This window comes from Aquarana catesbeiana, linkage group LG01, assembly GCF_042186555.1.
Source record: "Aquarana catesbeiana isolate 2022-GZ linkage group LG01, ASM4218655v1, whole genome shotgun sequence".
Taxonomy (NCBI): domain Eukaryota; kingdom Metazoa; phylum Chordata; class Amphibia; order Anura; family Ranidae; genus Aquarana; species Aquarana catesbeiana.
The window spans coordinates 47195654-47208159 of record NC_133324.1 but is presented as its reverse complement, the minus strand read 5'-3'; the positions used below and the strand labels follow the sequence as shown (position 1 = coordinate 47208159).

Genomic DNA, 12506 nt, shown 5'->3' with positions numbered 1-12506 from the left:
TTTAAAGGAATCCACAAAGTCAGGGTAGCTCAGGAAAATGGGTTTTTGCTTCTCCCATAGAGGGTTTGCCCAGGACAAGGCTGGGCAAACCCAGCCTTGTCCAAAGAAATAATGAAGCCTACTTTGCTTCTGTTCCTGGGGAACACCTGGGGCAGCATTTCAAAGTATATCCAAACCTGGTTGAGAAACCCTCTGCATTGAACTGGATCACCCCCAAATTGCCGGGGAAGCGGAGTGGAATTAAACATACCTCTTATAGAGGAGTGGAATCAGACATACCTCTTATTCGAGCTGGGTGCCTGCACAGAGACTGGAACAGCAGCAGGGACGGCCTGCAACACAGGTTGTACCGGAACAGCCACAGTGGGAGGATCCAGGTGAGCCCTGCAAATCAGGAGCGTCTGTAACGCTATGGAAAACCGATCCATGCGGTAGTCTTGCGCATTCAATCTGGAAAAAATATTACCAGTTGGTGGATTGCCTGCATCTTCTGAATTCATGGACTTCGCCTACTGTCAGGATCCATGATTTAGATGGAAGACAGAAAATGCAGTAAAAATCACACCTTTTAATATAATGGTAAAAATGGTACAAATTGTAAACGTAATCAAAACATAGCCAGGGTACGGTAGCCAAAGCGAGTAGTCAGAACAAGCCAGTAAATCAGGAAGTCAGAGATCAGCATAGTCGGAGGCAGCAGACAGCATCAGGAAGCAGAAGGGATGTCAGCCAGGCAAGTCTTCAACAGGAACACAGCAGTTTGACCAAGGCGAAGGCACCGAAGGAATAAACCAGGCAGTTTAAATAGCCAGAAGGGGCTGGCAGTAGGTTGAACTGATGAGCAGGAAATGATCACCAGGTGAGCCACTGTGGAACGATGAGTGCTGGCAATTAACTGACAGCTGAGCACTGAGAAGGGAGGGCTGAGCCCAGCCCTGACACTGATGTAGTAAGTAAAGTAAGTTTTTAAGTTGAGGCAGAATAAGCTTTCCTGAAGAGATTATTTTTTAGGGATTGCCTAAAAGCTAACAGAGTAGGATATAGCTGGATATATTGGGGTAGAGAATTTCAGAGGATGGGAGAGACTCTGGAGAAGTCCTAGCATCGCAGGAGTTGATGAGGGAGCTAGAGAGCAGGAGGTCTTGGGAGGAGCAGAGAGGACGGTTTGGGTGATATTTTGATAAGAGGTTCTGTGATTTACAGTGGCAAGAAAAAAGTATGTGAACCCTTTGAATTAACTGCTTTTCTACAGTAATTTGCCATAAAATTTGATCTGATCTTAGTCAAACACACTAGCCAAACACAGGGGGCTTAAAGCGGTTATAACCCTTGGGCTGGTTTCATATGGGCTGTCCGATCAGGTCCACTTGTCAGTTTTTTTAGGCAGATCTGATCTCTATGGAGCAGCGGATGTCAGCGGACATGTGTCCGCTGACACCCGTCAGCATCCGATCCAATCTTGTCCACCAAAAACATTGAATCGGATGATAGTCGGATGGAAATGGACAGGCAGTTAGTTTCCATCTGAAAGCCCCATAAAGAACAGCGGGGCTGTGTCCGTGTCCGCTCTGCATAGAGATGTGGACTACAGACAACGCCTGTGTGAAACCAGCCTAAAAAGGAAAAAAAAAAGCTTCTGTTCCTTTAAGGCATGATCTATAGCAGTGATTGCAAACCTTGGCACCCCAGATGTTTTTGAACTACATTTCCCATGATGCTCATGCACTCTGCAGTGTAGTTAAGCATCATGGGAAAATTGTAGTTCCAAAACTTCTGGGGTGCCAAGGTTTGCCATCACTGATCTATAGCATAGAGCTTGTGCTGTGTAATTTGTCCCTTTCTATGCTGTAAAATACCTGGTTAATCCTGCCTGTTCCTGTGTCCCCCTAGGTGTGCTGACCATGGCTGCTGATCCATGATACAGTGGTCAGTTTATGTGCCATCCCGCTCTCTGCTCTGAGTCGGTCAGCGGCCACTGTGTAAATGACATTTCTTTGGTATGAGGTCAACTAAGGTAACCAGGCTAAAGCTGGATACACACTATACAATTTTCTTTAGATTTTTTCCTTTAGATTTACCAAAACCATATAATATGAGGTCAAACCTTAAGAGTTTCAACTTGTAGGCAATCAGGCAGGCCCTTGCACTACATGGTTTTGGTAAATCTAAACTAAATCAGAAGTTGTATAGTGTGTATGGGGTCTTAGAATAAATTCCAATTTGAATAAGGAAAATTTAAATTTCCCCATCAATGAGTGACCAGAGCATGCTTTATAATAGTTGTATTTGTGGTGGAACTCTATACTGAGTATTTAAGGCATAAATAAATGTTTAACTGCTTCAGATCCCCACTATAGCCGAATGAGGGCTACAGCGAGGATCTGCTTTGCCGGGATTACGTCTATTGATGTCCTGCCCTTTGCAGCCTTGCCACACCCCCCTTAAGGGCGCGCGCTGTGATCACCCGAGTCAATAGGATCCCGGCCCCTTACCACGTGATCAGCTGTGAGCCAATGATGTAAACAGAAGATCGGTAATCTGTATATTTTCTTCTCACGCTGACAGCGTGAGGAGAAAAAAAAGCTGATTACCGGCTTCTTTTTGAAGGGACATCGGTCCCGAAGAGGAACAGCCTGTTATGTCACAAAAAACAAACAAAGGCGCCTCTAAGTGGAAGTGGAAGTGATGTAATCCGCTGAGCGGCTCTGTAACCAGCCAACGTTTTTAATGGACTCATCGTTATCAAATTTTGTTGTCCCCGCCCCCCGGCCAATCCACTGCTAGTATGTGTGTATATATATCTTCCCCAGTCATCACTATAGCCATAGGTTGAAAAAGGAACGATTGACGGTTCCGAAACGCGTCCCTTATTGATGACATCACATCCCCTCTCTGGCTGTTTGCTTGCGGTTCAGGCTGGTTACAGAGCCGCTCAGCGGATGACATCACTTCCGGGTTCGCCGTCTTTCTACGCTGACGACGCCGGCTTCACAGCGGCTCCCTGTGCTCCACACCGCTGCTGCCAGTGACTACATCCATCCCCTCTGAAGGCTTCCTCTGACCGTGACCCCTTCCAATGCAGCCTTACCCACGATGTGCCTGATTACACCTTCCATCTTGTAAGTGTTTTTGAACCCAGTTGGGGCATTAAACTTGTTTATCTTCTGCACTTAGAGGCGCCTTTGTTTGTTTTTTGTGTCATTATAGATCTTGCTTCAGTCTTTTAAAGTTGCAGCCCTTTTTGCTGAAGATCACCATCCCACCATCCTCATCATCCTTACCAGCACTCTCCTTTTTATTTTGGACTGCCGATCTCTAATAGAGACATTACCTGGACTACGTTAGCCCTGTGTGCCCTATATACTTTTCTACAGCCTGTTATGTGCCCACCAGTACTGCCTGCCAGTGCCACAAATCTGTGCCCACAGTGCCACAAATCAGTGCCCACAGTACAAAAGTGCCAGCAATCAGTGCCACCTATCAGTTCCCACAGGTGCCACCTGTCAATGCCCACCAGTGGTGCCTCATCAGTGCCACCTAGCAGTGCTGCCTATCAGTGTCACCTACCAGTGCTGATCAGTGCCCATCACTGCTAACAATCAGTGCCCATCAGTGCCCACCAATGCCACCTATCAGTGCCCACCAGTGCCACCTATCATTGCCCACCAGTGCCGCCTATTAGTGCCCACCAGTGCAGCCTATCGGTGCCCATCAGTGTAGCCTCATCAGCATACATCAATGAAGGAGAAAAATTACCTGTTTGCAAAATTTATTAACAAAATATAAAACGGTTTTGTATTTAAAAAAAAAAAAAAAAAATCGGTCTTTTTTAATTTTCTTAGCAAAAAATAAAAAACCCAGTAGGTGATCAAATACCACCAAAAGAAAGCTCTATTTGTGGGGAAAAAATGATAAAAATTTCATTTGGGTACAGTGTCATTCAAAGAGTGACAGCGCTAAAAGCTGAAAATTGGTCTGGGCAGGAGGGGAGTTTAGGTGCCCAGTAAGCAAGTGGTTAAAGCTGAACTTTCGGGGAAGAGTTATAACCCCCCAGCAGCTGGCGCTCTCCCCTTCTCTGTGAAGCTCCAGGTTGTGGGCAGGCCTTTGGTGGCCTCATTTACAATGTGGGACTGCTGGCGCTATCACTGAAAAAAGAGGAGGCTTGGGGGCACCCGTTGCACAAAAAGGAGGAGGAAGCCTGCGAGAGGAAGAGATGAGGTCAGTAAAACTGCATTTAAAGCTGAACTCTGGGAATTTTATAAAATGTACCCATTTCAGTGGACCTCCCCCTTCCCTGCACTGCAAGGATTAAATGCTTATTTCATCTAGAGGCATAGAGGTAAGGTGTAATACTTACCTTATGCCTGGCTTCAGCAGGCTTACTCCATCCATGTGACCATCCATGTGACCAGTGCCACCTCTCTAAAGCACTCTGAGCCGTGGTCGCATGCTTGCCTTCTGCACATTCAATGTAGGGTTAAGAGCCCTTGCATTGTATGTGGTGATGCTGAGGGGCTTTCCGCAGCTTCAGGTAGAAGAGAACAGCACTATACAAGCCAATGGAGTGTGCAGTACCGCATTTGGCCAGAGGTGCGGGGGCGCCGGTGACACTCGGAATGGTTCAGAGTTGTTCGGAGCCATTCAGAAATACTCGGAATCACTTGGAAATACTCAGAAATACTCAGTTCCTGAGTGTTTCCAAGCCTTTCCGAGGGTTTCCGAGTTCAGCTAAGCTGTCCCCCCGAGTATTTCTGAAGCTCTCCGGCGCCCCCCACCTCTGGCCACATGCGGTATTGCATGCAATAGAAGTCAATGCGTAATGAATTACCTTTGTTTCATTCCATTGACGTCTATGGGGAAACTCGCTTTGATATGCGAGTGCTTTGGATTACAAGCATTCTCCTGGAACAGATTATGCTTGTAATCAAAGGTTCCACTGTATGTGAAAAGTGTGGCGTACATTTGTATTCAACCCCCTTTACTCTGATACCCCTAACTACAATCTAGTGGAACCAATTGCCTTCAGAAGTCACTTAATCAGTAAATAGAGTCCACCTGTGTGTAATTTGATCTAAGTATAAATACAGCTGTTCTGTGAAGCCCTGGGAGGTCTTTTTAGAGAACCTTAGTGAACAAACAGCATCATGAAGGCCAAGGAACACACCAGACAAGTCAGGGATAAAGTTGTAGAGAAGTTTAAAGCAGGATTAGGTTCTAAAAAAATATCCCAAGGTTTGAACATCTCACAGAGAACTATTCAATCCATCATCCGAAAATGGAAAGAGTATGGCACAACTGCAAACCTACCAAGACATGGCCGTCCACCTAAACTGACAGGCCGGGCAAGGAGAACATTCATCAGAGAAGCAGCCAAGAGGTCCATGGTAACTCTGGAGGAGCTGCAGAGATCCACAGCTCAGGTGGGAGAATCTGTCCACAGGACAACTATTAGTCGTGCTCTCCACAAATCTGGGCTTTATGGAAGAGCGGCAAGAAGAAAGACATTGGTGAAAGGCTTACTGACCAGTGTGTCCCAGGTATGGACATTTTCCACATTGCCCTCAGCTCTTAAAGTAGTAATAAACCCAAAACCAAAAATGTAATACAGTGCATTCATTAAGTATTCAGACCCCCTTCGCTTTTCTACATTTTGTTATGTTGCAGCCTGATATTTATATAGTTTAAATTATTTTTTTTCTCAATAATCTACACTCAGTACCCCATAATGACAAAGTGAAAACAGAATTTTAGAAATGTTTGATGTGATTGTAGCCGTATTAGTGCAATTGTGACAGAGAAAATTGAGTACTGTCTGTGATATTTTTTTTATTTGCACTAACATACAATTTTTCAGGACAAGCTTTCGGGGTATGTCCCCTTCTTCAAGGTACAAGCAGTACTGATTCACAAATTTTTAAGCAGAATGTTAAAAAGAAACCCAAAAAAACAAAAAAACACATCTCTGAGGGAAAGGAGAGAGAAAAAAAAAAGAGAGAAAAACAAACACATACAAGTCAATGGTAATAAAGATAGCAGCAGAGTTATGCCCCGTACACACGGTCGGACTTTGTTCGGACATTCCGACAACAAAATCCTAGGATTTTTTCCGACGGATGTTGGCTCAAACTTGTCTTGCATACACACGGTCACACAAAGTTGTCGGAAATTCCGATCGTTCTGAACGCGGTGACGTAAAACACGTACGTCGGGACTATAAACAGGGCAGTGGCCAATAGCTTTCATCTCTTTATTTATTCTGAGCATGCGTGGCACTTTGTCCGTCGGACTTGTGTACACACGATCGGAATTTCCGACAATGGATTTTGTTGTCGGAAAATTTTATCTCCTGCTCTCCAACTTTGTGTGTCGGAAAATCTGATGGAAAATGTCCGATGGAGCCCACACACGGTCGGAATTTCCGACAACACGCTCCGATCAGACATTTTCCATCGGAAAATCCGACCGTGTGTACGGGGCATTAGTGAGATAAGACCTATAGAATGGAGGGGGGGGGATGCTAGTCACAGAGGGGGAGTCGTAAAACTTTAGTATTACAAACCCCTCTGTGACTATCATCCCCCCCTCCATTCTATAGCTCTCCCTCTGTCTTATCTCACTAACTCTGCTGCTATCTTTATTACCATTGACTTGTATGTGTTTGTTTTTCTCTCTCTTTTTTTTTTTCTCTCTCCTTTCCGTCAGAGATGTGTTTTTTTTTTTTTTGTTTTTTTGTTTTTTAACATTCTGCTTAAAAATTTGTGAATCAGTACTGCTTGTGCCTTGAAGAAGGGGACATACCCCGAAAGCTTGTCCTGAGAAATTGTATGTTAGTGCAAATAAAAAAAGTATCACGGACAGGACTCAATTTTCTCTGTCTAGAAATGTTTGCAAATGTATTGTAGCAAGGTCCGAGAGCTCTAGAGGCCTAATGGTGACCTCCAGGGTCAGGAACAGCTGATATCTTTCGGTGAAGAGTGGGTTACAAGGCATGGTGGGAGCCAGACACTTTTTGAATGCAAAGAGATTGATTGTCTCTCGAACAGAACTGTGGGAGAGAGGGTTAGGGCCAAGGACATCCTTAAGTAGTCGCAATGATAATTAGTGGACTCCGAGACTTCTATGGGAAGACAGCTATACAGGGGAAGGCCTCCAGTTGGACACCACTTTTGTATAGGTAGGATCACTGTCTCCTATGGCAACAACCTTGTAACAGTTAATAACGGTAGTTGTATTCAACTATTGGCAACACAAACAGTTCTCCGCTTACTCCACAGTCACTCACTGTCGGCCTTCACTCAATGAACTCCCAGTCTTTCACTAGAATTCAGATCCAATAGCCACTGGATCCCCTGAGCTCTTCCACTTTAGTGCTCAGTATCTTCCTCAAGCATCACCCCCGCTTTCCTGCTGGGTCCCTGGCTTGGCACTCACAGATACTCTTTAAGCGTCACCCCTGCTGACCTGCTAGGTCCCTGGCTTGGCACTCACTAATGCTCCGCAAGCATCACCTCTGCTGTCCTGCTGAGTCTCTGACTTGGCACTCACTGAAGTTCTCCCACTTCTTCACTGTCCCTGGCTGATGAGAACCCTGCTCTGGTACTGGCTTCAGCTTACTCACAGTGGTCTCCGGTAAGAAGGTGGATTGTCCCTTAGTGGCGACAGCTTCCCCTTCTACCTCCGACCACAGCTGGTTCCCCTTCCAGCAGAACCACTACTTCTGGTTGGACTACAAGCCAGCAGTCCCAACCCTATGCTGCTCTCCCACTCCTGGAAAGGCCCTCGGGCAGCCTAGCAGCTAAACGTCCCCAGGATAGGCCTCAGGCTTCCGGCCTAGCAGCATGAGGCAGCACATCACACTTCCACCCAGTCAGCCGTCTGGGTGGCACAGAACCCCGATCACCTGACTCCACCCAAATAAATAGGCTGGGCAGGCCAAGGGACCAAAGGACATCCCTGCCTATTGGCTGAGACACCTCATCCATGCATGTTTGAGCTTGTAAAGCCCATGTCTCATCTAATGTCACTAGCACAGTGCCACCCAGTGACAGAAGAGAAAGGGTGCAACAAGTCCAGGTTTAGAGAGGAATCAATTGATCTCCTAACAATTGGCCAAGGCAACTAATGCCTGGCAACTACATTTGATAGCAACCCTGCCTAAACATCAGGGTGCTACAGTATGAAAAAGGAAAAACGGAAATATCACAATGGCAAAAGTATTCAGATCTTTTGCAACAACACTTGAAATTTAGCTCAGGTGCCTCTCATTTCTCTTGATCGTTGCTGAGATGTTTCTACACCTTAATTGGCGTCCACCTGTGATAAATTAAATTGATTGGACATGATTTGGAAAGGCACACGCCTATAAATGGCCTCACAGCTGACAATGCATTCTGTATCAGAGCAAAAGCCATTGAGGTCAAAGGAACTGCCTGCAGAGCTCAGAGACAGGATTATTTTTTTGCCAACACAGAAGCTTCCCAAGAGCACAACGGCCTCCATAATTTTCAAATGGAAGAAGTCTGGCACAACCAGAACTCTTCCAAGAGCTGGTCGCCCAGCCAAACTAAGCAATTGGAGGAGAAGGGCCTTTGTAAGAGAACTGACCAAGAACCCAATGGCCACTCTAACTGAGCTCCAGAGATCCTGTGTGGAGATGGGACAAAATTCCAGAAGGACAACCATCACTACAGCCCTCCACCAATCAGGGCTATATTGCAGAGTGGCTGGATGGAAACCTCTCCTCAGTGCAAAACGCAAGAAAACCCGCTTGGAGTTTGCACAAAAAGCACCTGAAGGACTCTCAGACTGTGAGGAACAAGATTATCTTGTCTGATGAAATCAAGATTGAACTGTTTGGCCTCAATTCTAAATGTTATGTCTGGAGGAAACCAGGCACCGCTCATCACCTGGCCAATACCATCCCAACAGTGAAGCATGTTGGTGGCAGCATCATGCTGTGGGGAGTCTTTCTCAGCAGCAGCAACTGTTATGTCCCGAACACACGATCAGATTGTCCGCCAACAAAACCGTTGAATTTTGTCCGAAGGGCGTTGGCTCAAACTTGTCTTGCATACACACGGCCACACAAATGTTGGCCAACAATTACGAACGTAGTGATGTACTAGACGTACTACATGGTTTTTCAGCTCTTTAGCGCCACCCTTTGGGCTCCTTCTGCTAATTTCGTGTTAGTAGAAGTTTGGTGAGCATTGATTCATGCTTTTTATTTCGCACCTTTTAGTTCGCACTTTTCATTTCGTGCTTTTCAGTTAGTTAGTTAACGGTCATTCGTTAACCAGACATGTTGCAGAATCGGAGGAGATAATGTGTTATTTATTGTTGGCCTTGGAGTTATTGCTTTGACATTATTTTTTTGGTTGAATAATGATTTGATTTGGTATATTTTCTATATTTTTGGATGCATAGAATGCACTTTTTGGTTAAGTTCTATTGGCAGATAGCATGTCTATTTTTTTTTTTATGCACAATAAAAAAATTGTGTAGAATAATACTTGGCTATGTGTTTTACTTCAGATGACAGTTTGGGAGTAGGCAGTTACATTTAAAAAAATACAATGTAAAACTGACAAGGGACACCAACATAGTTGTATCTTTGATCTTAAAAACTACGGGATAATGGTGTTGTGGTAACTTGCCCAAATAAAAAAAAAAGCATAATATTATTCTTGATATCACTAGAAACAAAAAGCCTTTGAAAATGTGTTTGCAATAACTCCATCAGTATCACCAGCAAAGCAGCTTCATTATTATCCCATTAAAGAAGAAGAGAATTGTGCGCTGCATTTGGAGATTTCATAATTTGCCACGTCACGAATGTTAATTCTCCATTACGATCGCTAGTTTACAAGACCGACCACTTCCGGCTCGTCCTTGCATGGTTTGTACTTTGGACTTTTGTCCGATGGACTTTTGTACAAACGCTCGGAAAATCTGACCACACACATTTGTCCGCGGAAAATTTGAAAACCTGCTAGCCAACATTTGTTAGCAGAAAGTCCGACAACAATTGTCCGATGGAGCGTACACATGGTCGGATTTACCGCCAACAGCCTGTCATCGAACATTTACCATCGGAAAGTCCGATCGTGTGTACGCGGCTTTAGACTGGTCAGGGTTAAGGGAAAGCTGAATGGAGCAACATACAGAGATACCCTTAATGAAAGCACAGTGCTCTGGACCTCAGACTGGGCCGAATGTTCACCTTCCAACATGACAATGGTCCTAAGCACACAGCCAAGACAACACAGAAGTGGCTTAGGGACAACTCTGTGAATGTTCTAGAATGGCTAGAGCTGGGCGATTTTCTCAAAAAAAAAAAAAAAAATCTGCGATTTTGTTTAAAAAAACTCGATTCACGATTCAAATCGAGTTTTTTTTTTTTTTTTTGATGGACACTGCGCCGGTCCTGAGGAGCTGTGGGTAGGATTTTTTTAGGCGAGGACGCAGCTTCGGCCTAGTCCGTTGCGTCCGGCCTCATAGACTAGGCCAAAGCCGCTGCCTCACCTTAAAACTCATGCCCGCAGCTCCTCAGGACCAGCGCGGTGTCAGCGCCAGTCCTGGTGAAAAAAAAAAATCTGAAAAAATCGATTTGCTGAAATTTTGAATCGATTTGACCTCTCAACTCGATTCAAAATTCAAATCGATTTTTCCCCAGCCCAAAGAGTGGCCCAGCCCGATCCCTGCCTTGGACCCGATTGAACATCTCTGGAGAGGCCTGAAAATGGCTGTGCACCGATGCTCCCCATCCAACCTGATGGAGCTTGAGAGGTCCTGCAAAGAAGAATGGAAGAAAATCCCCCAAACCATCCAAGTGTGCAAAGCTTGTCACGCTATTACCCAAAAAAGACTTGAGGATGTAATTGCTGCCAAAGGTGCTCCAACAAAGTACTGAGTAAAGGGTCTGAATACTTAAGTACATGGGATATTTCTTTTTTTTTTTTTTTTAATAAATTCACAGATATTTCTAAAATTCGGTATTGTCATTATGGGGTACTGATTGTAGATTAATGAACAAAAAAAAAAAATAATTCAAACTGTAGTATTAAACAACTGCTGCAACATAACATTGAAAAAAAAGTGAAGGGAGTCTGAATACTTTATGAATGCACTGTATATTGCAGTTTACCAATCATTAGATGTGGTGGCTGCATTCGTTTTCTTTTTTTAGGCATTTCCCCTCTGTTTTCAAACTGTGTGATCTGGCCAGTACCACCAGCCTGGCCTGTATTAGAGCGCCCCCACTCTGGATGAAGGAGCACAGGGGGCATCTTTGGACAGCAGCCTTGTCATACCTCCCAACATTTTGAGATGGGAATGAGGGACACCTACTAACAAGCATATGTAGGCATAGGACACGCCCCCTGCCACACCCCCTTAAAGGAGAATTAACCAAAAAAAAGGTTAAATAAATCCACAAGTGCTTTTTTTCTACTACTACTATTCCTTTATATTGTCTTTTAAAATGTACAAATGCAGCAATTTAGAATTTGGATGAAAGGTTTAGCGCTGGGAAACACTTTTTGAAAGATAAAAAGTGCATTTTATATACAACTATATAGATCAGACCAAAATGAGGGACAAATGAGGAGGAAAGAGGGACAGAGGGACATTGCTCCAAATCAGAGACAGTCCCTCCAAATCAGGGACAGTTGGAAGCTATGCATTGTTAGTTGGGGGTGTAATGGAAATTTCACATCCAAGAACTGGTAAGCTGTAATATAATCAATGTTTGCTTTTGGGTTTAATACTGCGGTGTACGTGATATTTACCATACCCCCTACTATATTCATTATAAACACAGCCTTGCCATGTACAACTTATTTCTATCAAACGTCATCATTGTACCCCAGAGACCTCCCAATTCCAGGCCAAACACAGGGCCCCCTATGATTCCTCTTGTGACAAATCGTATTGTAACTCTACTGTCTGCATTAATTTTTTAAAGCGCTGAGCAAACTGTTGGCGCTATATAAATCCTGTATAATAATAATAATAAAAATCAACAGCCTTTCAGTTATTGTACATTGTATAATCATGCATGATGATATGCAGTACCAGCAAAAACCTGTAGAGGCCACCCGTTCCCGCTATTACCAGTCTGGTCCGTCAGCGTGCTTTCTATGATCTCCACCAGCCTCTCCTCTTCGTTCCTGGCTCTCCACTCTATTGTGCTGTTGTCCTGGTGACCGAGCTCTGTTCTTCCGGGTCCGCCTGACCTCAGTGGAGTCAATGAGAAGGGAGAGAGTCGGCTCAGGTCAGGGCTACAGTCTTCATTTACATGATTATTACTTATTATTATCATTTTGTATTCCTTATTTTATATATTTCTTATGTCCCTGTCTATTATGTATCTATTATATGTGTGTATTTGTTCATATAGGTGTGTTTTATTGTCATTATACTGTATATTCCATATTATACTGTATATTCCTCATTATTATACTATATATTCCATATTATACTGTATATTCCTTGTTATTGTATAT

At 44.2% G+C, this 12506-nt stretch overlaps 1 protein-coding gene across 2 annotated transcripts in view; it reads left to right on the top strand.

Annotated features, from left to right (window-relative positions):
* The first annotated feature begins 12185 nt into the window (after window positions 1-12185).
* The window catches only part of PIGO (phosphatidylinositol glycan anchor biosynthesis class O), a 45843-nt gene continuing 45522 nt past the window's right edge, over window positions 12186-12506 (top strand). For both annotated transcript variants that reach the window (XM_073618197.1, XM_073618202.1), the window contains exon 1: window positions 12186-12274. The gene's annotated coding sequence lies outside the window, so the exon portion shown is untranslated. The remainder of the gene's footprint in view (window positions 12275-12506) is intronic.